This window comes from Anabrus simplex, chromosome 2 (genome assembly GCF_040414725.1).
Source record: "Anabrus simplex isolate iqAnaSimp1 chromosome 2, ASM4041472v1, whole genome shotgun sequence".
NCBI lineage: Eukaryota > Metazoa > Arthropoda > Insecta > Orthoptera > Tettigoniidae > Anabrus > Anabrus simplex.
The window spans coordinates 1,111,552,558-1,111,579,877 of record NC_090266.1 but is presented as its reverse complement, the minus strand read 5'-3'; the positions used below and the strand labels follow the sequence as shown (position 1 = coordinate 1,111,579,877).

Below are 27,320 nucleotides of genomic sequence, written 5' to 3'. Positions count from 1 at the left end.
TTTTTCTTTCTTTTGCATTTTCTTAGGATATTCCTATTTGATTCAGTGATTGATAACCACAGTTGCTAGTGAATTTCACAAGGTTATGAACAATTAAGGTCTTCGAAAGGAATTATGGGGAAATGAAGCCTAATAATAAGCATAGTAATAATAATAAGAATAAAATGACTTCTTTTAAAAAATCATGACGAGGATGAAATTAATTAAATAAGATTAAAACTATAATTAAATCGAAGCTTTAATGAACAACTGGTTTGTGAAATAAGATTGATTTTAGAAGGGAAGGTGATTGCTGTGGACAGTAGGCAGCTCATCGAGAAGACTCTTTTAGGAGCAATAATCGGGGAGTTAATGATTATTATTATAATAAAAATGAGTCGGAAATTTTAAATGGTTGTTGAGGATTAAAACTAAGCGATGATTGTGATGATGGAATTTTATGATGATATTTGACTACATGGGACCGCTAGGGTACATGTTAGACGCGAAGATTATAGTGATTTATGGTGATATAATTAAGTGTTCAGGTAATAATAATGATTTTTCGCCCAACAACTGGTATTGTGTAATATATGACTCGATTATTATTTTTCTTTTCCCTGAGGGTTACGAGCGCGTTCTTCGAAATTCCCTAACCGATGGTGGTGATGATTATTTCTTCGATGCTATTCTTTTACTCATCCTATTTTGTCGTTTAACACAAGTCATGGTGAATCTTTACTATTATTGGCTAATAATGCGAGGGTCTTCAACCTAATGCTGAAGGGAGATATAATAATAATAAATAATAATAATAAAAATAATATCCTCGACAGTGTGATAAAATCTGTTGATAAACAGTTGGGGGATATTGTGTTACTGTGTGACAGCTTATCCCTGTGTTTCCAGGAGTGTTTATTCTTTCAGTGATTTTCTTGTGATTTATTGTCCAATGATATTGTAGTTCACGTTGATTGCGCGTTTTGCTACGCGATACTCTATCTATCCACAGTGTATTAGTGAGATAGCGTTTCATATGGTTTATAAAATGAATACAATCGAACGAAATCTATGAAAGAGGGGAAATATGCCAAAGAATTTCCAAAGAGTTTTGTAAAGAATTTCCAAAGAATTTGTTTAGAATTTAAGAGATTTTTAACAATGTGTCAAAGAAGTTGTAAAGAAATTCTGTCGAAGTATCTTCTGATGATATGTTTTGAGATTTCCAAGTGTTTTGCAAGCTGATTTTCAGAGTATGGGAAAAATAGTTTTTTTCCTATTGTGCTAAATCTTCTAAAGCAAGATAAAGGAAACTTCTAGAAAGAAAATAATTTATATTTTTCAGATGAAAGACATTGTAATTTGGAAAGAGTTAATTGGTGGGAAGTTACCCAAACTTTCACGAGGAGGAAAATAATTTATAAAGATTGATGAAGCAAGGGAATATTGTAAATTTCATGGTTTAATGTAGCATTCTTTTTTTTTTTATCATAACATTATTGCTAATTTTGTGAATTGGTCAAATGTTGCAGTTTTTTATGTGGAGCATTGACCTAGGGTATGGTTTCGGAGTGTGTTTCATTGAAGATGAAATCGAAGCTAATGGAACCCATGAGCATGCTGTGGACTCATATTTATTTCGCTAATGAGAAGCAGTTAATTTAAATTATGTTTGTGTAAATATTTGTTCTTTTTCTTGCACTGTCCAGACTGGTTTCATATTTTAATAAATGGTATTGTTATTTTGTTCTGATTTTTTTTTTTTTTTTTTTTTTTTTTCCATGTTATGTCCCCTATCCAGTCACTTATGGCCCTGCAAATATAAATTTTCTGAAGGTCGGTCCCGAAATAGTAAAGTTGGCCCTTTTGGGACTCTCGCTCCGCCGACTGAGCGACCCCGGAGAAGGGGACAATATACAGACATTTGATCAGCAAGAGGAAGTAAGAATTCTGCTGCCGTAACCTGATCACATGCTTGTCAAACACAGAGTTTAAATGGTGCAGTCTTTAGGCATTTTTTGGCACAAAGACTTTTTTCGATACAATAAGAGGTTATTAAGCCGTATAAACCTATCACCCAACCGTGACCTGCCTTGAATAAGTTTCTTGGGATATCATCGGAATGCGCAATTTCCCATACTTTTACTTGTAACATTTTGTAGTAAACACTGCAACCATTGTTCCACACCTCTCTCACCTGTTCCAGTAATATTTCTTCAATGAAAATCATACCTGGATGAACTAGAATTTTTTAATTCCACTCGCTGCTTTCTCCAAATCCTAATTTGTATTTCATGTGCAGAAAACTAATGGCCCACTACTCTGTTACCATTTTCTTCTGTGAATTTCATCACTTTTAGCTTGAATGAAGCTGTGTAGCTGTTAACTTTTTCCATGACAAATATTTATTAATAAACTCGACAATAGTTGAGTACAGACTGCACGGCAGGGACAGTTTCCTTTTGTTACCGCAGACTCATTCTTGCAGAAATCCAGCAAATTGGATGTGCGGCTCTTAATTGGGGCAAAAATTTATGTCAATATTTCAGTCAAAAATTAGGGGTGTGGCTGATTTTCGAGTAACATTATATTCGCTTTACCTTAAGGGTGCTAACAAGTGATACATTGCTCCAGATCTAGTCCCTTATTAATGACTTTTAGTTCAATAGTATAGGAGATACGGCAGCATTAATCTCTTGCTTTATGGATTTTTAAATTTTTTTTTTACAATTTGCTTCATGTCACACCAGCATTGATAGGCCTTATAGGAATGATGAGAAAGTAAAGGGCCAGGATTGGGAAGGAAGCGACCATGGCCTTAATTAAGGTTTAACCTCAGCATTAGCCTGGTGTGAAAATAGAAAACCAAGGAAAACCATCTTCAGGACTGCAGACAATGGGGTTTGAGAACCCACTGTCTCCCAAATGAAAGCTGACAGCTATGCGACCCAACTAAGCAGCTTTGTGGGAAAAGGGATTAATAGTACTTAAATGTCATCAGATGACTTCCAAGTTGTATTGAGTAACGAAATAGATTTCTGCTTAATTTCTATAGTTTGAGGTAAAATTATGTTCTTAAAATGTGCAACTGGTCATGTTGTTCTTTCTTTACTTGCTACATAAGAGGAGTGTTCATTTGCTGCCAATTTGGTAACATTTACATGGAAATAGCTTTTAAAAAATTTTTACTTGCATCTCTCCACCTCTACATACTAGCTTAACCCAAGCACAGGCTACAAGGCTAAGAACGTTAAGCTATAGAGAGGCACAATACTTTGTAAATACTGTAAGGCAAAGAAATAGTATCATAAGCACTTCCTTATCCAAGACTGCAAACCATGTTGTGTGTAAAGTTGTAAAGATCTTCAGGTCATAAGTCATTTATTTACATAAATTTTTTACAGTATGCATACGTATGGTGTACCTACTAGGTGTACACATGGTCAAAGGACACAAATGAAGCCTACATGATAAGATATAAAACACACAGAGAAACGGAGTATCACCTTCATTATAAATACGATTTCCGCAAGGGATTCTGATACAATAAAATGTTTGAATAAAACAATATAAAAAATAATACACTTAACACTAGAACTGCGGCGATCTGTATACCCCCTAGAACAGCGGCTGGGACACTTATGACCCACCCCTCCTTTTTGTGATTATTAATCTTTTCCGAGATATAGGAAAGTGTTCACGACATATTTGGAGTCTTCCTCTACCGCCATCCAATACTTCTGCCCATATTTGTCTGGTTTTGAGGTCATAAACTGCGTAAATTTAGAGCAGCATTTCGAAGGGAAGAGCTGCTCGTCAACACTTATATGCTCCAGGTACATAGCTACATTGGGTATTTGCAATGAAGGCGTATCAGATATCTGATACCAATGCAAATTTGTCTCCTTTTAGTCTTTCAGGCCTTGTAGATTAAAGGTCAAATCTCAAGAAACACATTATTTCTCTGAATCTATCACGAACCATTGTTGATTTTACAATAGGATTGCCCCAGTTCTCTGACCACAATGAGTCTCAGTTCTAAGCCTTTAGCTCCTATGGCATCGCGAATATACAATATAGCAAGAAAGGCTTCCATCTCCTCAATCTTAAGACACCAATCATCTGACAACAGTACATGATGCGCGCCTATCTCAGTACGTCACAATATGTTTCAAAATCTTGTCCGTGATCATAAGTCGCCAAGCACTTGCGCAAGTCTCATTCACATTACGTTCAGCATGTGCAGTAGGTCCAGCGTGATCTCTGAACACAATTTGAGCTCTACATCTATCAGCTGTAACATCACCAATTACCCCAACTTTCCAGGTCGTACCATCTCGAGATACAATTTCTGTACCTGCTGGAAGCTGATTCAGGCTCTCAACACAAAACCTGCCTCGTTTCACAGATGGCGTATCCTCTCCGTTATCGTCAAATTGTACAATTCCTTAACTGTTAGCGATGGTCTCCACTCCCGTTGAAGGAACTGAAGAGTGCTCCAGGCCACACCCCCTTTGACGACCACGAGAAGTCTCTGGCATTGCAAGAGTTTATTAGATACAATGGTAAAGTCTGTCTTAGTTTTTCCACCCGAAAATAGTATTTACAAGTAAAAATGCACCGGGCTATATAAACCTTATAGCCCAAACATAAAAATCACAGTGATAAAGAAACTGTAAACTAAATACTTTTAGGCCTGAAATTAGCAAAGTATGTAAATTATAATCCATACGTTGCGAAATGAAAGTTTAGAAATGCACACCTGCTCTATCAGGATTTGCTACAGCTTCAAATGGCATGATCACCTTCTGATGACAAATCTGAAGCTTCGAGCTGTGATCCTTCATCAAACGAAAAATCCATGGGTTCCGCTTCAGATTCCTCATCGGAAATGTCATTTATGGCATCAATAATATTTTGTTCAGTGGTAAGTCGTTGACGTGCAGCCACAGTCAACTATTCACACACTATCTATACACCGATACTGGAAAACTAACAACCTATTGTACAACAAAGCATGAGTAGTGTTGTCGTTACTGCACGATTGTTCAGATGTGACTGAACGTTTCGTACCCCTCCCTTCCTCCGCAGGCAATGCGATGTTGCAGTTTGGGCACAGTATATATGCTTGGAGAATCCCGGTGACACACGGACTGAAATTATAAGAGGCTAAATGGAAGAAAAGATGCTAACACATTATTATCAATGATGGGTCAAATCTGACCTAGCCGCAGTTCTAGGTAAATCTGAATTTTTAAACAGTGGGGTTCCCCCTGAAAACTAAAATTATATGTGGTTGTTAAAGTCCCTTATTTATGAAAAGTCATAAAAAATCTAGCACTCCAGGTCGAGACACAAAGAAAATAGGGAAGAAGCAACTAACAGCTGGGTCACAAATGACCCAGCCGCAGTTCTAGTGTTAATAAAACAAAGAGAATAACATTCCTTCTTAACACAAATATACTGAAAAATATAAATTTACACATATCAAAAAAGCTGACAGCTCGTCGTGTACTTTCAAAGAGTTCAACAAAAGAACAAAATGAAGCATGCATGATATATAGATATAAAAACATAGAGAAACAAAGTATCGCCTTCATTATAAATAAGATTTCCACAACTGATTCTGACACAATAAAATGTTTGAATAAAACAATGAATAAAAAATGATGCAATTATTAATAAAACAAAGAGAATAACATTCCTTCTTAACACAAATATATGGCAAAATATAAATTTACACATATCAAAAATGCTGACAACTCGTCGCTTTTGTTTTCAAAGAGTTCACATTTCCTCATATGTTGTCTTGACACTAATAGTGGAAGAGAAGAAATCACAATAATTTCAGGAGCTGCAAATAGTCGGGACAAACTCAAACCAAGTTAATGTTCCAAGACAGAAATGATCCTGAAAACCTCTTTGGATACCATAAAATATATTTCAAGGTATTAGCAGTGGGAGGTCAATTGCTTTATCACTGTTAGTGCAAGCAACTACATACACACAATGAACAGTTTACAATAAAATTGATAAAATGTGCCCTAGATTGGCAATAAGAAGTCAGCATTTCTTCTTAACTTCTATCGCAGTATCAGCTTCCACAAGTACTTTCTTCCACACGCTAAGTTCTACCAAAATAGTCCGAGAAATATATGAGCAAGGGGCTTAGATAGAAAACTTCAGATTTTTTTTACAAGAATCTTAGAAAAGTGCTGTACTTAATTCCTATATCTCTCTTCAATCAAGGTTCTAGTGTAACAATGTAAGTGTAAGTTATAAGTTGTAAAATCATCTGTAATAATGTTATTGGCTTTACGTCCCACCAACTACATTTACGGTATTCGGAGACACACAGATGCCAGAATTTAGTCCCATAGCAGTTCTTTTATGTGCCAGTAAATCCACCGACACAAGGCTGACGTATATGAGCACCTACAAATCCATCGGACTGAGCCAGGATCGAACCTGCCGAAATGGGGTCAGAAAGCCAGCGCCTCAATCATCTGAGCCACTCAGCCCGGCAAAAATTTTTTTATAATTTATCTGTCAAGTTCAGACTTACTATATGCAGCCTCTATCTTGAAGTATAATTTAAAAATCAAAAAATTAATATTTAAAAGATAATTTCCCACAAAATATATCCTTACAACCTGCGACAAATACAGAAACATAACCTGACGAGTGATTATCACTCTATTCTCTAACGAATGTTTCATATCAGTATTATCCTGCAGATAACTACCTCTTCTACTGCTTTTCCCCACACCTGTGGGGTCGCGGTCCAAATTGCATCGCACAAATGAATTTGGCCATGTTTTACGGATGATCATCCAGCAGATTACGGTCCATATAATTTTTTTAATCAATTAAACTTATCTGTGCCTTTTACATAAGGGAGAGGTTTTCCTGTATTAATGATATAAGCAAAATGTGTTAAAAACAATTTTATATATATATATATAAAAAAAGGAAAAGCAAAGCCATCACCGTACAGGCCATGAAGGCCCTGGGAGGGGTGGAACGTAAAGGCTTCCACTATCCGTAACCTTGGCACTTGATGGGATAGAGTGGTCAGCCCTACGCCTGGCCGCCTTTGCCCCCAAGAATTAACCTGGTACTCATTTTTGGTGTAGGCTGAGTGAACCTCAGGGCCATATGCACCTCCGAAAGTGGAAATCTCGTTCCTTAAATTTTTTTACTTCGTAACTGGGAATCGAACTTACGTCCTTCCGAGTGAAACCGAGAACGCCTTTACCGCCCTGGTCAGGCAGCCCCTTAAAAGCAATTTTATGGCATACATAATCAAAATTCCTTCATGAAAAGTACTAAATTGAGCAATACAGTAGAACTTCCAATACATCGTTCCCGGGACTGTCGTTTTCCCATATTCATCATTCAATTTATTCAGTCCCAAAAAGGTTCCATATAAACTAATGTTAAATTTCCCTGCATCTATCGTTGCTCAAACTATTGTTTTATTGCATTAATTGTCAAAAATATATTTGTCCTCTGCCACAATTTTCCCACACTGAACATCTGTGAGAAAAATAAACATAAAGGTTTTCTTTAATTTAAAGCAATAGCTGAATACTCTAGTATAGAATAGCAGCAACCTGTTATACAAGAATGTACAAGCAATTCCGAGTTGCTAGGCTTGGGCAAGGATCACGAAGGGTGGAGTGCAGTGCGCAGGTTATTCACGTTCAACCACACTATATAACTTCACCTACAAGCCTCCTGGCACCAAGACTTCTGCTCAATCCACCAATTGAATACCTCCGGGCAAGAAGGTTAAACCAATACTTACTCTCAAAGTCAGGTTTCAATGCAAAAAGGTTGTAATCGAGGCAAGAGTTGCCTCTGGCAGGTCAATGTTGGCGAAACTGACATATTTCCATTACAGTTTTAATGTTACAGTGTAGGCCGGGAGCAAGAAGGTTGTAACGATGGCAGGCCAAGGAAGCACAACTGTGAGTCTGAAGTTCTTGAATGATAGAAATAAAGCGGGAAAAAAACGTAAAGTGAAATTAAGAGGGTGGACAGGAAACAAAGGATAACATACGAGAAATACAAAACAACCATATAGAGGACACAGAAATACACCAAAACCAGGCAAAGTACCATGTGAAGAGGTGGGTGCATAAACGTTGTATGACATTAGTTTTAGGTTACGAACCACATCATTTCCCTTAAACCTATTATATTACTGTATATTTAATTTCAGATGGCTACATGTAAGTGTCCCTATCATTGCAAGAATCTAAGTAAAAAGGACTATAAAATACTGTTTGAGAAATTCTATCTCATGGATTACAACCAACAAACTCATCATCTAGCTGCAGAAAGTGTAGAGCTCGTAGATATTAGGGAAGGTCTACTTCTGAGGCAGTTTCTAGAAGACATTGCAGTTTTAAGTATTATGAAAGGGTACAAGCACTGAAAATTTAGGTATGTAAGCAAACTTTATGTAGACAATATTATAGAATTACTCCAAGATGATTACAGAAACTTCAAGAAAAAATGTAAAATGGTAAACCACTGGATGATTGCAGAGGAGGGTATGAAAATACTCTAAATAAGCTGAAAGATACTGTTAAGGATGAAATTAGAAAGCACATAAATAAGCTTTCTAAGCAAGAAAGCCATTATTCCAGACACAAAAATGAAAAGTTATGTTTGAGGCCAGATATGAGTACAAGCAAAGTATACAAAAGGTTTAAAGCAGAAAATCCAGAAATTAATTGTAGTGAACGAGCATAGAGACATATTTAACGGAGAATTTAATTTGTCCTTTGCAATTTCATTATAAGCTACATGTAGTCAGAACATAAATACTGTGAGATGTTATTTTCTGCTGGCCGCGGTGATAGGTATGAGAATCTTAGCTTGAAAAGTACCTCCTGGTATGAAAACTTTTGTTTTGTTATTTAGGATATCCCACCTCCCCGCATGTTTCTCAGTATTTTAACATATTGAATAACATTGAATTTTGTTCCATTATGTATACAAAAGTATGAAAACACAAAATAATTTATGAATCAGTAGTAAAAAAAATGTAATAGAGAAAAATGGTAGACCATCACATTTTATCAATTTTTTTCAAGGTGCAAAATTGTCTGTTTTTAATTAAATATTCACAAAAATCAAACCATTTTAAGCACCAAAATAAGGGGAAAATAACCATAAAAATCACAACTAGTTATATATACAAGGTAGACATCTTATGTCCTTACATGATTAATATAATTCTACTTGCATAAACACCAAACGAAGCAAAGACAGCCTTCTAATCAAAATATCTTGTATATAATAATTTGAAAAAAAGACACAAAACATATCAAACATATAAATTTTACAAGTGAGCGAGTCATCTTTGGCACCGAACATACGTTAATAATATCTTGTATATAATAATTTGAAAAAAAAGACACAAAACATATCAAACATATAAATTTTACAAGTGAGCGAGTCATCTTCGGCACCCAACATACGTTAATTAAAAGCAACAAGACAGTCCCAATGAATGATCTGGACCACTAGAAGAAGATAGGTCCTCACTGGGTAGATTTTAACTTCTTTTGGCATCTTCTCATATTCTTCAGAAAATATGTGCTGAAAAGAAAAAAATTCAAAGGTATAAAAATGTATACATACAGTATTTGATATACACAATAAACAATATGAATGCACACAAAACCCATTATATATTAATCCGAACTTCCTAATCTCAGACCACAGAAAACTCCACTCCATATAAAAGAGGCAAGGCATGAATGTACTTCATCCACTTCCAGAACACAAGAATCTGCTAGGTTTTGGACATACAAGCAATCTACAAAGAGCAGTAAGCTAAAATGGTAAAACGTATCTGCAGGGGTTTGTTTTACAACTTTTATTAACCCAGGAGAACTCGCACTGATATTTTTTCGCCAGAACTTGCGCGCGGTCTTTTCGACCGCACAGAATACATGGGCCATTATTTAATGCGCAAATTATTTTTTCGAACACAATACACCGAAATATCATATCATAGCTTTATTACACAAATGTATGTCTAATCAGCTGAGAAAATATTCTACAAGACACAAAATAAAGATATATTCATTTCAATTGACTACTTTGAACACCTGTCCGTCAGAACTTATGGCTACCGATGTTTAAAAATTGAACTCTGGAAATGTAAAATGCAAACAATAATAAACATTAAAGAATGAAAACCCACTCAAGTCCCAATGCACCAGTCATTAGTAATTTTCATCACCTATGGCTGCTTCAAAACAAATCTCGGAACTTAACACTGAGTGCAATACAGGAAAACCGTTCAGAACTTGCCAGATCTCACAAATGCTGACGAATTTAGTCATCATCCCCCTCCTCCTGTACGATTTCAACACTTTTCTCCGTGCACTGGACATATGATGGCCATGTGTGGTCTTTACATATGAAACTTGAACATTAAACGCACTTAGTTTTGGTTTTCATATTCTTCTTTCTGTCACAATAAGCACAGCGACCATTGTCTGTCTGATTTACAGTTTGGTGACGTTGGTCCTCTTTTTCAATACCCAAAATGCTACGCAAACACATCTTTACATCAGGAGCAATGCAGTCATTCGATGCACGATGAATCATGTAACCATTTCGTAGCATCATTGAGAGCTCCTTCAAATATTTCCGGCGATTTATGCCACTTCCGTTAGGCCTGTCTCTAAAAATAATAAAACTGTTGATGGCAGCAATGTTCAAAAGCATGTAGAATAACATTAGGGGCCAGCGATTGCCGATTCTAGAGACAGAGTATTCAGACTTCATCCTGTCTACGACATAAACGCCCCCTTTCGTGAGGTTATAGAAAGTAAGCATCTCGACTTTGTTCGCTTCTCCTGAATCTGGGTCTATGTTATCTCCTTCATGCATCGTAGAAAGAGGAAGTAAATTTTTTTTTCTTGGTACATATGAGAGAAGTGTTTGCTGTCCTCTATACACAAAAAGGCTAGTATTCGCTTTACGAGGCTTGGTTTGAACAAAAACTGGAGGAATTTGGTGGTTTTTTCTTCATTGTTCCCACGATGGTAAGATTGTGATCGTTGAGCAATGATTCGGCTAATGGTACTGAGGTGTACCAAATGTCCATGGTAATATTGCGTCCAGATCCGGAAATTGGTTGAACTAGCTGCTCGACTACACTTTTGCCACTGTTGTCAACTTGATAAGGCCCTTCCGGTTGTTTTCCTACATAAACTTCCATTTTACACGTATAAAATGTTCTGGCATCTACCATGGAAAATACTTTGATGCCGTATTTATCCGGCTTATTTGGATTATATTGCGTGAATGGGCAACGACCACGAAACCCCTGTAACATCTCATCAATTGTGAGATATTCACTAAGTGAATAATATTTCATGCATCTGGTCACGAAATCCTCAAAGATCTTCCTGATGTGAGTTAATTTATAAACTATCACCCTATTACCTTGATCATTTATATCATCAAACCTGAGTGCACGTAAGATAAACTGGAATCGTGTTTTGGACATTGTTAGGCGAAAAACTTCAACTCTGATTATCCAGACAGTTATACATCTTGAAATGTTGTTTCAAGCCTAGGGTCAACTATCTCTTTTATTGGAATTATCTTCCTTATTTTCATTATTTGAGAAAGTATAATCTCAAATCGAACTGTTTTATTCCCTATAAACATGGTAAGTTCTGCAGCCCATAAGTCCTTCAAGTTCAAATGTCTTGATTTGACTATACTTGCTAAATAAAGAAGGTCAATCACAGCCTTGAGTTCTACAATATTTGTATTGGCAGCATCACGTGGCCGGCTATAGTTAGTCCGATTTTTGTCAATCCATACATTAGTATATGCTACAATTTCCTCCAGTACACCGTCAGGGAAATACAACTGCCAGGCTTCTAATGAAGATTGGACATGTCTTGCCTCCCTTATTGCACCTGGTAAATGAGAAGGTTTCACTATATTCTGTTTTATTTTACGACCTGTTTTATACATTACATGAGCATCCCACTTTGTTTTATTATCCTTACCAAGCAGATGTGGTACTTGATCAGGCTCCACGCAAGGACTGTCTATATCATCTTCAGATTCGCCAGACTCCTCACTTTCCGTATCATGTTCACTTTCATTCACTGAATAATTCTCGTCATCAGATGTTGTAGTGCTATCAAACGGTTCACAATCACTATCGTCATCTTCAAACAAATAGCGCCTTGCAATACGCTGTTGTCGCTGAAGAGCTCGGTTCACTGATTCTTCTTTCTCTACGCTTCGCAGAAGTTGATCAATCCTCTCTATTTCCTTCGGATCCATGTTTTCTAACACGAAACATAACACTACACGCAGAAAGAAATATTAAGACTCGCAGTACAGAACACAAAAGAACAACGCCAAACGCAAGGCCTCGCGCGCGGTGGAAAAGACCGCAACTTCTGTCGAGGTCACAGTTTCTTCCTTCCGGTAACAATGGACAACAAATTTAGATTAACTGTTACTGCACTAGCGTTGTCAACTCTCCAGCGGAGGATAAGAGAAGCAAGAGCAAGACGAGATGTAAGTTCATTGCAGATTACAAGTGAATAAATGAATGTGCGGTCGAAAAGACCGGGCGGCGAGGCCTCGTGGGTTAAAAATGTAAATCAAATTTAAGTTAAAGTTTCAAGTAATATCTAAAAAAGAAATACTGTACAATTAACAAAACTGAAATAAGCTTATCAACATTTGAAGCCTAAAATTTGTATTTCTTTATAAAAAACTGCACCCTTACAAATCTCTTCATTTGCAAGAAATATTGGAGTAAACTATAGTTTACAGAGATTAATATACCATTTGTAAGTTCACTGATTAGCACAAAAATTAATATGCCGTTTGTAAGTTTGTTTATTTATTACTAGCAAGATACCTGTGCTTCGCTACGGTTTTAAACTGAAAGTCATTGTTCAAAGTTTTACATTTTCGAGAGTCCACTGTCAGCTGAGCCAGTAAAATACGCCCTCAGTTCGTACATCAAACGGATTTGGGAAATGATTATTTTCTGATCTAACACTAATTTGAACCCCATACGGAAGAATTTAAATGTTTAAAACCCTATCTTATTTAACTTCTAGGATTTACAAGCGAACCTGTGAAATTTTGATTTTGTATGTCGTACAGTAATGAAGGAATGAATACTTTATTAAGGGGTGAATGTTTTTAAATATTTATTAACATCTAGGATATAGATGACCACCCTTCATTAAAGAAGATGAGTTTGTGCATGAAACGGTTTCGGAAGAATGGATATTGTCTTTTTGAGTGTCACCCACCACCTAAACCCCTTAGGGGAGAAATATTCTCATGTATACGATGAAATCATAAAACGTGCAAAACAGAGTATCAGTAGCGATGAAGTTAATGCTTTGGTATTTGCAGATGGTGCGGTGATTTGGGGAAAGGGAAGAAATGAAATACAAAGGAGACTGAAAATATGGAATGAAAATCTGAAGGAGTTTGGAATGGTAATTAGTAAAAGAAAACTGTAATCATGCACTGTGGAAAAGAGAAAAAGAGAGGCCAAGTGAACATAGACGGAGAACGGTTAGAGAATGTAGAACAGTTTATATATCTGGGTAGCATTATTAATGGAAGTAATGAAATCAACCCTGAAATTAATAACAAAATAAGTAAAGGTACAACATTTTATCATCAATTCAAAGAGCTTTTATGGGACGACAACTATAGTACGAACATAGTACGATCCATGCAGTAGAAATGAAATTTTTAAGAATATCGGTTAAAAAGACAAGAAGAGATAGAATTCAAAATATCAAAATCAGATAAGAGCTAAATATAGAACCGTTAGTACAGACTATACAGAAAGCAAAACTGAGATGGTTCAGACATGTAAAAAGAATGGGAAAGGAACAGGTAGCAAGAAGGAAATTGGAAAGAGAAGTTAAGGGAGAGAGATCAGTTGGAAGACCGAGAAGGTGGATGGATCAGATTTGGAAGGGCATTAGAGAAGCTGGATTGGATGTGACGGAAGAAATAGAGCAGGAAAAGTGGAAGGACAGAAAGGAGTGGAGGAGGCTTGTTAACCACACCCAGGCAACTGGAGTGGGGCAATATATGATAGTGATGATGATATTTTACACCTAGGACATAAAGGAAGACCCTTTTCATAAAATTACAACTTTGTACGTCAAACCGCTTTGGAGGGATGAATAATTTTGTTTTTGGAGCTAACCACATTTAACACTTTAGTGGTGCAACGTTAAAAAATGTTTCCTGTTTCACACCCAGGATTTAAAATATATACCGCTATTTGGAATTTTGTCTTCATACGTTAAACCATTTCGGAGGAAGGAATGAATACATTTGTTTTCGGATCTTAACCCTCATTTAACTCTCCGAGTGATTAAATTTCTTTCAAACATTCTGTTATTTAACACCTAGGAATCATTTGAAATTTTAACTTCATAATTCAAATGGTTTCTTAAAAATGCATATTTTTGTTATTCCTCACCCCCCCCCCCACTCAAAACCCCTTAGGGGTCTATTGTTATAAGTCCACATCTTATTTGTATTCTCATAAAAAGAATTCAGCCCCTTTTACACCCACTTAAGTTGATATCCCCCCACCACCCCTGCCGCAAAATAAGTGTCTATTTTTAAAGGAGATTCCAAATACCAATCTTCTCATACGTAACATCCTTCATTTTTGAGATATAAGTATCCTCAAAACAAAGAATTGAACTCATTTATCCCCCTCCCATTAAATGGATTCTCCGAAAACAAAGAATACATGTTTATTCTTAAAGGAGATTCCAAATACAAATTTTCATGTCTGTAACATCTTCCGTTTTTGAGATATTAGTATCCTCATAAAAAGAATTCAATACTTTCTTCATTTCCTTTCACCCCACCCACCCCCCTTAAGTGGATCTTCCAAAAACAAAAAAATGTGCGTTTATTTTTCAAGAAAATTCCAACTACAAATTTTCATGTCTGTAACACCTTCAGTTTTTGAGATACGCATATCCTCATAAAACAAATTCAACCCTTTTTTCAGTCCTTTTTACAACTCCCTTAAATGAATTTTTAAAAAGATGTGTTTCTTTATTTTTAAAGGAGGTTCCACATACCAACTTTCACGTCTGTAATATCTTCAGTTTTGGAGATACCAGCATCCTAATAAAAATAATTCAACCCCCTTTCTCAGTCATTATACCCCCCCGCCCCCCGAATTGATTTTTTCTGAAAACAAAAAAATACACGTTACTTTATTTTTAAAATGGATAAAAAATACCAACTCTCACATCTGTAATATGTTATGTTTTTGAGATATATTGTAGACTAGCAGGATGATACCCATGCTTCGCTACGGCTTTCAACTGAAAATTATTATTCAAAGTTTTACATTTTGGGGAGTCCACTGTCAGCTAAGCCTGTAAAATACGCCTTCAGTTCGTACGTCAAAAGTTTGGGGCAATGATTATTTTCTGATCTAACATGCATTTGAACACCATCGGAAGAATTTGAATGTTTTAAACCATATCTTATTTAAAATCTGGGATGTAAAAGCGACCAACCTGTGAAATTTTGATTTTGTAAATCGAATAGTAATGTTGGAATAAATACTTCTTAAGGGGTGAATGTTTTTAAATATTAACATCTAGAAAATAGAAGACCAACCCTCACCAAAAAGAAAAAAAAAAGTTAGTGTCTGAAAGGGTTTCGGAAGAATGGATATTGTGTTTTTGAGGGTCAACCACCATCTAAACCCCAGGGGAGAAATATTTTGAAGTATATGATATTTTACACCTAGGACATAAAAGAACACCCTTCTCGTAAAATTACAACTTTGTACATCAGTTTCGGAGGAATGAATAATTTTGTTTACTGAGCTAATCCCATTTAACACTTTAGGGTTGGAACGTAAAAAAAATTCCTATGTCACACCTAGGATTTGGAATTGGAATTTTGTCTTTGTATGTTCCAACCGTTTCGGAGAAAGGAATGAATAAATCTGTTTTCAGATCTTAACTCCCATTTAACTCTCTGAGCGGTTAAATTTGTTTCAAACCTTCTGTTATTTAACACCTAAGATATCATTTGAAATGTTAACTTCATAATTCAAACAGTTTCACATAAATTCATATTTTTGTACTCATTCCTCACCCCCCCCCCCTCCCAGACAAAACCCCCTTAGGGGTGTATTGTTTTAAGTCCACTTCTTATTTGCATCCTCATAAATTAATTCAACTCCTTTTACACCCCCCTTAAATTGATTCCCTCCCCCCCCCAAAATGTGTGTTTCTTTATTTTTAAAGGGGATTCCAAATACCAATATTCACGTCCGTAACATTCTTCGTTATTGTGGTACAAGTATCCTCATACTAAGAATTAAACTCATTTTCCCATTTATTTACCCACCCTTAATTGGATTTTCCGAAAACAAAGGAAAGCGTTCCTTCGTTTTTAACCCTGGAACTGGCAAGCGGTTTACCTTCAAGCGGCAAGCATTTAGGCGAGTTTTGCAAGCAACTTTTAAAAAATTCATAATAATGTTTTTCAATTTATTTTTATGTATAAAAAGTCATTTTATTCAGAAAAGGACGAAGAATACTATAGTAGGAAATTAAATTTACCAATTTAGTATCCTAAAGCAGTATGGGTGAAGTATCCAACACACGCTAAGTATTCCAAAATAATCCGAAAGTTCTGGGTAAGGTGTACGTAAAATGTAATATTTTATGACGATTTTACTATATACAAAATTTGCACAATTTTATGCTGATTAAAAGTATGTAGAAAGGTTTCACTACATTGAAGTATTGTAAAGTAAAATAGAACCGAAATAACACAAGCACATCTCACCAACACGTGAGTCTACTTAGTCAGATACATCCTCACTACCTTCGGGGTGGCTCCTCTTTCTTCCTGCTTTCATAGGCCTCCAAGAATGTCATAATTTATGGTAGTACTGTTGATGGACACCATATTTACATTCTGGGCACCAGAAGTGGGTGCGTGACTTTTTTTCTGCAGTCGAACAGACAGGGCACAACCGCAGTTTCTTTCCTGGGAGGCGTACCAGCTGACGTTTCATTTCTCTTGAAGGTCCAGGTGGAATGCATTGAAGAGTTTCTTCATCTACAAGACCGACAATACTAACCATAAATTTCTCTTATTCAAGGGGTTTGTCGGTGTTCAAACTACAGAGTATGTAGGCATCAAAAATTGCTATTACCAACAGGTTATAGAATATTTCTTTCCAGTCGAAACATTTTAGTGACATGACTTTTGGAAAATATGGAAATATTTGCGATTTTGAAGTGCATCACTATTTTTCAGTGTTGTTATTATGGTTCAGACCCATATTTATAACTAGAGGAATGATTTTTTTTATTTCTGATACTGTAACGTCAACCCATCTTTGCAGACGAGAATTTGTTTTATTTTGAATAATTTCCTGTGCGTATTTATTAGTTTCAGTCACTAAAAGATTCTAGATAGGATTGGAGAAAAACAAATGGAAATATTTTAGAGGAGGACGGTTTCGCGGAGGGCAATTTCGTAATCCTGCGTTTCGAACCTTGAACTTCTCTTCCACTTTTATTTGTGGCTCTGGAGGATAAACTCTTGTCCATTCGGTTCTGTTTGGTCAACTGCATTACCGTCATTATCATTATTATCATCAGTGGCTGGTTCATAGTGTTCCACATCATCAATATCAGTGTCGAAATCACTTAGCCAAGGCTCATATAACTCGCCACTACCTGACAAATTGTTGTCAAAATCATCGTCATTTTCTTCTAAAAATGCGTCACTATCACCTTCGTCGTCCAGATCAAACAAACAATTACGAATTTCACTACTTCCTGACAATTCACTCATTTTGCGCCACGAAAGCTAATGCACATCGGACAACCACAGCAAGCACAACAGAATGACCGTCTGCAAAGCGTTCTCGTTTTTCCACGTGTATACCGCACATTCTGTCACACTAAACTACTTCAGAATTGTGCTGTATTTATAGAGTAGAGTTTCCTCTTCAACATGATGCAAGATATTTCATGAAGATGTTGAGTGTCAAGCCGCTATCTCGAAATCAGTCAGCGCTGGCATAATGCATCTCGATAGGGACTCTGCCGGTTGAGTAACAGGCAAATGAGTCTCGATCGCGACGACTGCCGGTTCCAGGGTTAAAGAAGATTCCTGATACAAATTTGCATGTCTGAACCATCTTCGGTTTTAGAGATGTAAGTATCCTCATAAAAAGAATTCAACCCCTTTTCAGTCCTATTTACATCCCCTTTTATGTGGATTTTACAAAAACAATAAAAATACACATTTATTTTTAAAGGAGGTTCCAAATACCAATTTTCACGTCTGTAACATGTTCAGTTTTTGAGATATACTCATTTTAAAAATTCACCCCCTTCGTCAGTAATGTTCACCCCCCCCCCCCCCACCCGTTAAATAGTTTTTCTAAAAAAAATTTCCTTTATTTTTAAAGGAGATTCCAATAAAGCTTTACATGACTAACATCTTCAGTTTCTGAGATATGAGTATCCTCAAAAAGTAATTCAACCCCTTTATCACCATTCCCCCCCCTTAGAGGATTTTTCAGAAAACAAAAAAATACGCATTTACTTTACTTTTAAAGAAGATTCCAAATACCAATTTTCATGTCTGTAACATCTTCAGTATTTGATGTATAAGTATCCCCATAAAAAGAATTTAACTAAGTTCACTTCTCTTCACCCACCCCAGACCCATACTGGATTTTCCGAAAACAAAAAAATACGGGTTTTTTTTAAAGGGGATTAAAAATATCAATTTTCGTGTCTTTAAAGTGTTCAGTTTTCGAGATGTAGATACACTCATTTTAAAATTAACTCCCTTAGCGACAGAATATCCAAAAATCCTCTCAGTGAGCATTTACATTGTAATATGAATGTATCCCCAAAATTTAATTTCTTTATGCCCAATAGTTTACGCTCTGCGATGATGAATCATTCAGTCAGGACACGTTATTTTATATATATATTTTAGGACACAGATTTATGTGATTCACATGCCAATCATAAAATATAAGTTCCTTTGATGTTAAAACATATAAAAATATACACCAATGAGCCTTTACATTATGACCACATACTTAATATGATGCAAGACCACCTTTTGCCCTCAAAACCATTGCCATTCAGCAAGGCATTTATTTAACAAGGTGGCAGAACAAATCCTGGTGTATCTGGTACCATTTTAAAAATTCACCCCCCTTTGTTATTCCTGTTCACCACACCTCAAGTAGATTTTCCAAGAACAAAAAACACGTGGGTTTTTTTTCTTATCTTTTTATCTTTATTTTCATGATTAACATCTTCAGTCGTCCAGCTGGCGTACAATGCTGGGCGGTGATGAAGTAGCATGAACCTCCTTCTCCAAATCAAACATTGAATGTTCAACGACGTTCATACAGGGCTGTTTAGGAACCACGGCATTAAAGCAAATTTACTATCAAGTTCCTCGAACCAGTCCTTCACAGTCCTTGCAGTGTGGCATGGAGCATTGTCATGCTGGGAGTGATTGTCACCATCAGCGAACACTGTCGACAGGAATGGACTTTGTTTACTGTAACGTCCAGATACCAGGTAGCTGTTACAGATTGGTGTACAGGAATTATTTATTTATTTATTTATTTATTTATTTATTTATTTATTTATTTATTTATTTATTCATTCCTGACTTACATTTGTGGCGAAGTCCCAGTGTGTCCTAGATTATCACACACCCTTCAACAGCCTGTCTCTGCTCAAGTGTGCAATCACATGCCATAGCCCCCAATGGAAATCTGCGTACATTCACTCAGCTGTCTACGTGATGAACCAAGAATCTGGAGTCATCAGACCAGGTGACCTATTCCCAACAATCCACAATCCAGTGGCAATGATTCTGTGCCCTCCTCGTGCACTGCTTTCGGGGGAGGGGACTACAGTCAGCATTGGGGTATGACTAAGTCTTCAATTCTGCAGTCCCGTACACAGCAGTGTTCGATGAACCGTATGCCGGGAAACATTGGCCTGATCAGCAATTTCTCGAACTGTGGCCCCGCAGTCGCTCTGATAGCCTCCAGTGGCCTCTGGCATCAAAGAGACTCTGTCAACACACAACTGAACAATGTGTTATTGTTTGCCCATCGTTGCATCAACTTTGATATGCGCTCCTAACAGTGGTAGAAGAGCAGCCCACACAATGCACCATTTCCAAGACGTAGCAGCAAAATGCCGTGCCATCACAATTAGCCCTCTATCAAACAATGAGAGAACAGCTGCTTTTCCCATTCTGACACAGGAGACGCTACTAACAGTAAGCCTGAAGACCTGCCCTATGTATAACATGCCACCAGCACGTTACATTCCCCGCTCCAGGCGCACTGATGTTCCCAGGTCAGGGTGGTCATTACGCAATGGCTCAACGGTGTATCAATTCGTTTCAGTGTTATTTAATTATAACCTTACGTATTTACACCCGTTACATTCACAGTAAACTTTACAGCCGGGTTGAGGTATTTGCCTTCTGACCCCAACTCGGTAGGTTTGATCCTGGCTCAGTCCGGTAGTATTTGAAGGTGCTCAAATACGTCAGTCTTGCGTCAGTAGATTTACTGGCATGTAAAAGGACTCCTGCGGGATGAAATTATGCATCTCCGATGTGAGAAGTAACACCAATAACATTATTATTTTAATTTACAATGAATTTTTAATCGAATGATTAATTAAAAACATATGTTTGATGTAAATTATGATAATGATTTGAGTATTCAGAACCCTCTGTATATTTGATACCGGGAAGTCACAGCCTTTAGTGGACAATAAGCACTGATCGCAAAACGTGGATTTTAGCAGACAAGAAAATCTATGCTGTATTATCTTGTCCCACGAACTCCTTTTACAGTTCTACGAGATGTTACGATTTCGGAATTTTGTCCGGCAGGATTTCTTTTAATACACAAGACTAGCATATTTGAGCACCGTCACTAACTACCACCATACTTAGCTGAACCCACCAACTTGGCCTCAGAAGCCAGCACTGCACCTTTTGAGTCACGCAGCCAAGCACACTGAAAAGTAAGAAAAACCAGGTTTATATACTTAGGTATCCAACCTACCCAACTGCAACAATCAGCATTGTGATGTCTACAAACAATTCTGTATTTTGCTACCAAAATGCATTGATTGTAATGGGGTGAGACAAGCTGATAAGTCTGATGAAAAGTTACCTAACAGTTTCTCTCATTTCGTTCAGCATAAACCCAAAATATTATCACTCAAGAGTCGTGAGAGCATTAATCAAAAGATATCATCACAGAGTTAATTACAAAATTTACTGTCTGTGTGTAGATTTAGTAACAAATTCAGAGTCGCTGATCTAAGTGAAATTAATGGTAAAATACACTAACACATTAAAGAACACCCCTCAGACAAAAGCTACAAACAATAATTGTAGGTAGGATTAAAATAATAATAATAATAATAATAATAATAATAATAATAATAATAATAATAATAATGATAATAATAATAATATAATGAACTTAAAGAACAATGAAATAGCCAAAAAAACCATGCCGAAACATTGCATAAAATCTATAGATTCACCCGGAATATCCGTAAGAAGAAATCACTTTCCACCAAAGCCAAACTCCATTACTACCACATAGGCTAGTCGTTCTCCCAGAAGCACTCTACATGACAGACACAATCGTTAACCATCAACACCAATTTTTTTTGGATATTTGCTTTACGTCACACCGACACAGACAGGTCTTGTGGCGACGATGGGAGAGGAAAAGCCTAGGACTGGGAAGGAAGCAGCCGTGGCCTTAATTAATGTATAGCCCCAGCATTTACCTGGTGTAAAAATGGGAAACCATGGAAAACCAACTCAGGGCTGCTGACAATGGGGTTCGAATCCACTATCTTCTAAATGCAAGGTCAAGCTATGCGCCCCTAACCGCATGGCCAACTCTCTTGGTAACAATATTATTTATATTTGAGGAGTGGTTCCAGTTGTTATCATGTAGTTTGTGAACTTCAGGCAATGGATGAGTGGCCTAGCAAGTGGTCCTGAGAGTTGAGATAACAGTTGCTATGGAATAGGTGTGGGCATCTCGGACACATTCTGAATTGCAGCCCTCCTTGTGCTCAGGCAGCTATGACTACCAAATCCATCAGTGGTTCCTAAACCATTAGAGTCAAAATTGTCACTGGGTCGATGACAGCGTAAGGCAAATACCCTACTTCACAGAAATTTACCTAGCACACTCAGAATATTTTTTAAGCAAGCCTCAGATCCAAGGGAGTAATAGAGGCACACTTTTATTTGAGAGACCAGGGACTCAATCTTTGTAAACAACTTGGTAAACAAAATGAATTTCCAACGGGTGCTATCAACACCAACTGGAGTTAATGATGTTTGGGCAAAGGAAAATAACAAGAGATAGGAGATTATAATATGTCCTAATAAGTGTTAAATGGAGAAAGGCAAGGTATAAGGAAGGTTGTTCATTAGGAAAACCATAGCATGAAAAATAGTTCTGTTAGGTATATACATGAATAAATGTATAAAGATTTCATGGCTACGGGAATCAGAATGGCAATCACCTCACTGTATTCAATGCGTAAGGGAGCAGATGCAGATGAAGTAGATAAGTTTTATGAAGTACTCACTGAAGTGCGAGTCAGTGTCCCAAGAAGAAATCACAGGAAAATACTGGAAATAACCTGGAAAGGCTAGGTGAAACAGCATGGAATTTGTTCTGAACAGTAAGGGAGAGAACACAAAGTGAGGGAAGCAGGAAATGAACAGTGTTTGTAATAAATCAGGTAAACTCTGAGTAGATCCTGAGGAATCAGTAAACAGATAGAAGGAATATTTTGAAAATCTTCTCAATGCTAAAGATAATTTTTCTTTTAAGTCCCAAACAACCAAGGTGATGTGGAGGAGAAAAATGATGGTAACAAAATTATGACTGAGGAAGCAGAATGGATAGTAACTAAATTACTGCATCAAAAAGAAACAGGAATAGGTGAAATTAGACCAGAAATTATAAAATATACTTGGGGACAATACATGACAACCTCGCCTCACACCAGTACTCTCCAGCGGCAGCCCGGTGTCTATTAGCGGCTTTTAGGATTTACTACATCTCCTGTAGCCGGAGTTGCCAAATCGTTAACTACACTTGACACAAAGAAAGGGTAAATACTGAAGAGAGTATGGAAGAACATGGTTTGGCAACCTCTCCACACCAAACAAGGATCACTAGCAACTTGTTAACTCAGCAGGGTGCAGGGTGTGATTGACTGCTGGCTTCCAGCTAGCTTCCAGGAACTGAGGCCGTCATATTTTGTCCCCAAGTATACAGAGAGAAGGCAGTGGTGAAATGGCTTCAGAGTAATAAGATAAGCATGGAATGTAACTGGACGAAAGCAGTAACTGAATGGGAAGTTTTGCAACAACTCTTGAGTTATATCTTACTTCAGTGTATCAGGCAGGATGTGCACAGACATTTTAAATGAAGAGGTGGAGAATAAACTGGATTAAATCAATGCAGCATCAGACTGCAGCAAAGGAGCCATCAACACCACTAGAATGAGTTCTTGGTTCAAAATAGTAACAGGGGTTAGGCAAGGCTATAATCTTTCATCGTTATTGTTCATAGTTTACATGGATCATTTACTAAAAGGTATAAAATGGTACGGAGGGATTGAGTTGAACAAACTGTAGAAAGTAATTTGGCCTATGCCGATAATTTGGTCTTAATATCAGATTATGCTGAAAGTCTGCTACCTAATTTTCTCTTCAGAACACCTTTTTTCTGATATTTTCATCACACGTTTAGGCAGGCTTGACAAAAAATCCTGCAAAAACAGAATTCTGATATATTTTATATTTAAATTAAACAGATACATTAATAAACGCTGTTTTAAAATTTCTATACTAGATAATAAATTGAAAATTTATTTTGTATAATTATGCATGTTACCGATCTCAACGAAAATGCCAAATTTCATTGCTATGCATGCAGCAGGTTTTGAGAAAGCATACCTTTAACCAGCAAGGACATATGTATCGATAAAAATTACCCAGGTCAAATTGATATGTATATTTCAGTTATTTCTATTGGGCTCTTCAGGCCTCCTCTCTCAGTACCTTTCAAGTGAACCTTCCAAATGTTATGACTTTGAATCAGCAGCGCGGCTTTGTTAGTTGAGAGTAACATCCACTGTGTAAATTTCACCTGCGCGCGTGCTCATATGTTTCAGAATGCTATTCTTGTTTTTTTCTTCTTTCCTTCGATAGAGCCAACTCTGGGCTACAAATACACCAGCTACCTGCCACATTTCTTCCTAAAGGTAATACCCTTCTCTTTACATTCTCTCCAAAGGTTCTTTAATGTTTGGCTCCTCCTTTGCCGTTCTTCCACCGAGTTTTCCGTGTGTTAGCAGGTCGTTTCTCTGGGTTATCCCTCAGTTCCGCAACTTTCTGTCTCAAGATATTTATTTTGAACTTCTGTGGGCAAGATAACTCCTTCAATGACATCCTTATGCACTTCGTTCAACCAGCGGGGATGATGTTTCCATTTTTCTTGAAGAATAATTAATTTATATGCCAGTCTGTCTGGGCCCATTCTCTTCAAATGTCCATAAAATTCTCTTCCTCATTTCTCTTTTTCTCATTTCCTCATTTCTCTCCTCCTCATTTTGGTGGTTTCCTTCTCAATCCTCTCATACATTTCCTTGTTGGAACTCAGATGGAAGGTAAATTCTCCAGCGACTTTCTTTGGTCCTAAGATCTTCCTGAGAACTTTCTTTTTTCTCAATTAAGGGATCTTCTATCTTAGAAAGTGTCTCTGCTGCATAAAGACATGCTGGTGTAACTACTGTGCTGTGGTGTCTCAGTTTTTCTATGTATCCTGACTCAGTTTAAAAGCCAATTCCATCTTCCTAGCTCTTTCCTTCAGTGCTTCATTCTCATTACCATTGGGGGTTAGAAGTTCACCAAGGTACTTGAATTTTATAGTTCTCTCGATATCTCCATATAGTACCATATGAGCCCAGCCTAGCACATGAGGGCGAAACGCTGGCAACCAGGAATGAGTTAGCTGGAAAATTTATAATGTCCAATAACGGACCATTTATATTGGTATTATAAATTTACTCAATCGGAACAAATATTTCAGATTCCCTATGGGAATCAACATCTATAACATCTCCATATAGATCATAGATTACGATCTCCATATGGTGTCACTATCTTACGGGTAGGATCAATCTTCTCCGAGACCATGTATTTAGTTTTCTCGAACAAGATCTTTAGACCAGTCTTAGGAGCTACTTATTGGAGTACTCCAATCTGCTTTGCTGCTGTTTGAAGAACATCTGCAAAGAGCACATCATCATCAGTACGGCCCGGATTCATTTGCAAAAAACTCCAAAAATATGCATCCACATACGCACTAAAAATGTTGAAAATATGCATGAAAATATGCACTAAAAATAAAACAAAATGCACTTGCCAAATGCATTATTTAATTTCAACTCAGTGTTAAGTTGATAATCATGTTCATTCCTTGCAAAATGACACATGGCAGTAGGTTATCTACAGTTTTTTCAATGTTTTCAGGGACCAATGACTTTTTGTTGTTGGACAGAATTAATTTATATGCTGAAAATAATTGTTCTACGTCGACGGGCGTAAATGGGCATTACGGGTAAACTGGCACTGACTGCTAGAAACATTATTCTGGCAAAGACTGCCCGATTTCACTTATGTAGTTGCTTATGGATCGAATCTCCTTCTTCAGTCCAACAACACACTGAGTTTCCTTTTAACTTTTTCTCCAGTTTCACCACCGGACAGCATTTAAAGAACTAGTGGGTGTTTTGAATTAACTGAAGGGATGCGTGTAGAGGTGCACCGCGAGTTTCTAGGCCCTTCATCGCCTTCGAAAGTGACGAATAATGTACATAGACGGAACATATATATACAGTTTCAGATTCAAATGTGCACTTTGCTTTACGAACACACGCAGTTTGACTATCATCAATACTTTTAACTACAGCTTTCAGTTGATTTAAGTTCTCCTGGTAGAACAATACTGCGGATAACCAAGTTCACCATCTTGTGAGAACAGGTTCCGGCGGAAGAGAAACCTGAGGCAGACGAGTGTTGTACAACTGTACACGAGCCAGTGCTTTTAGGAACAGAATTTTTTCACACTTGAAATTACTTTGTTGACAGATGGAAAGAGGGTACGTATCATTTCTGCAATACGATGCCATCCATGGGCCAAACATGTGATATTGATACGATCTGGAAAAAATACTCAAAGAGACTGACCAGCTTTCATCAAATACGAAGCTGCATCTGTGACTAAAAGGCGCACTTTGGAACAATCACTCTCCAACTTACTAGGCTACAGAAATCACAGGGAATCGTCAACAAATCTTGCAACTGTAGCATGGTTGGATTTTTCTAGCACTCTGCACGAAAGTAAATTAGGTCTGCCGGGTTCTTCTGGACATAATTTACCCACTATGAAGTTCGCAATGTATCGACCACACGAATCGGTTGTTTCATCTACCGATATCCAGGCACAGTTCTCTCCTATATCAGATCGTATAGAATCCACGACAGAAGCGTGCATTGAAAGTAAATAGTTCTTCCTAAGGGTAGAATCATCTGGTATTCTTTGATTAGCACAATACTTTTCAAGAAACGAGCGTAGATGATAATTATTCAACATTTATACTAAAGTTTTACAAAAATCAGCGGAAAATGTACCAACTTCATGCCATATTCCCACGTCAGTTAAAAGTAGTATTGCGTATTCTTACTCTGTTCTTTTGATCTGAGATGCAAAGTTGTTTTCGAATGCTGTTCAGTTTGAAATTTTTTATCGCATTTTACACTCTTGTCGCACACTTGACAGTACACTACATCATCACTTGTATAGTCACTATTGCCCAGAGCTCTTACCTTCAAGCATTTTTACATTTTAGTTTGGAAAAAACACTGCAATAGACGAAGAGCAAGTTAAACAGATGAACGCACATGTTTAAGTAAATCTTGGGAGGCTACTGTACGGAGGTAGGAATGTCAGAAAGAAGGACATAGCTGTTGTGAAAAGGACCATTGTCCGTAATCCGTTTTAGGTTCTTTTTACCTATATATTGTTGGTTTTATTGTGCCTATAAATGCCTATTTCAGGGGTGTGTGCCTATTTGGAGTATAAATGCCCATTTGATACCTTTTGACTGTAT

The 27,320-nt window shown here is 37.0% G+C and overlaps 1 protein-coding gene across 1 annotated transcript in view; it reads right to left on the bottom strand.

Annotated features, from left to right (window-relative positions):
• Positions 1 to 3,350: 3,350 nt before the first annotated feature.
• Positions 3,351 to 27,320, bottom strand: part of LOC136864726 (E3 ubiquitin-protein ligase UHRF1) — an 85,153-nt gene continuing 61,183 nt past the window's right edge. Inside the window, exon 2 of the mRNA XM_067142068.2 lies at positions 3,351 to 9,594. The gene's annotated coding sequence lies outside the window, so the exon portion shown is untranslated. The remainder of the gene's footprint in view (positions 9,595 to 27,320) is intronic.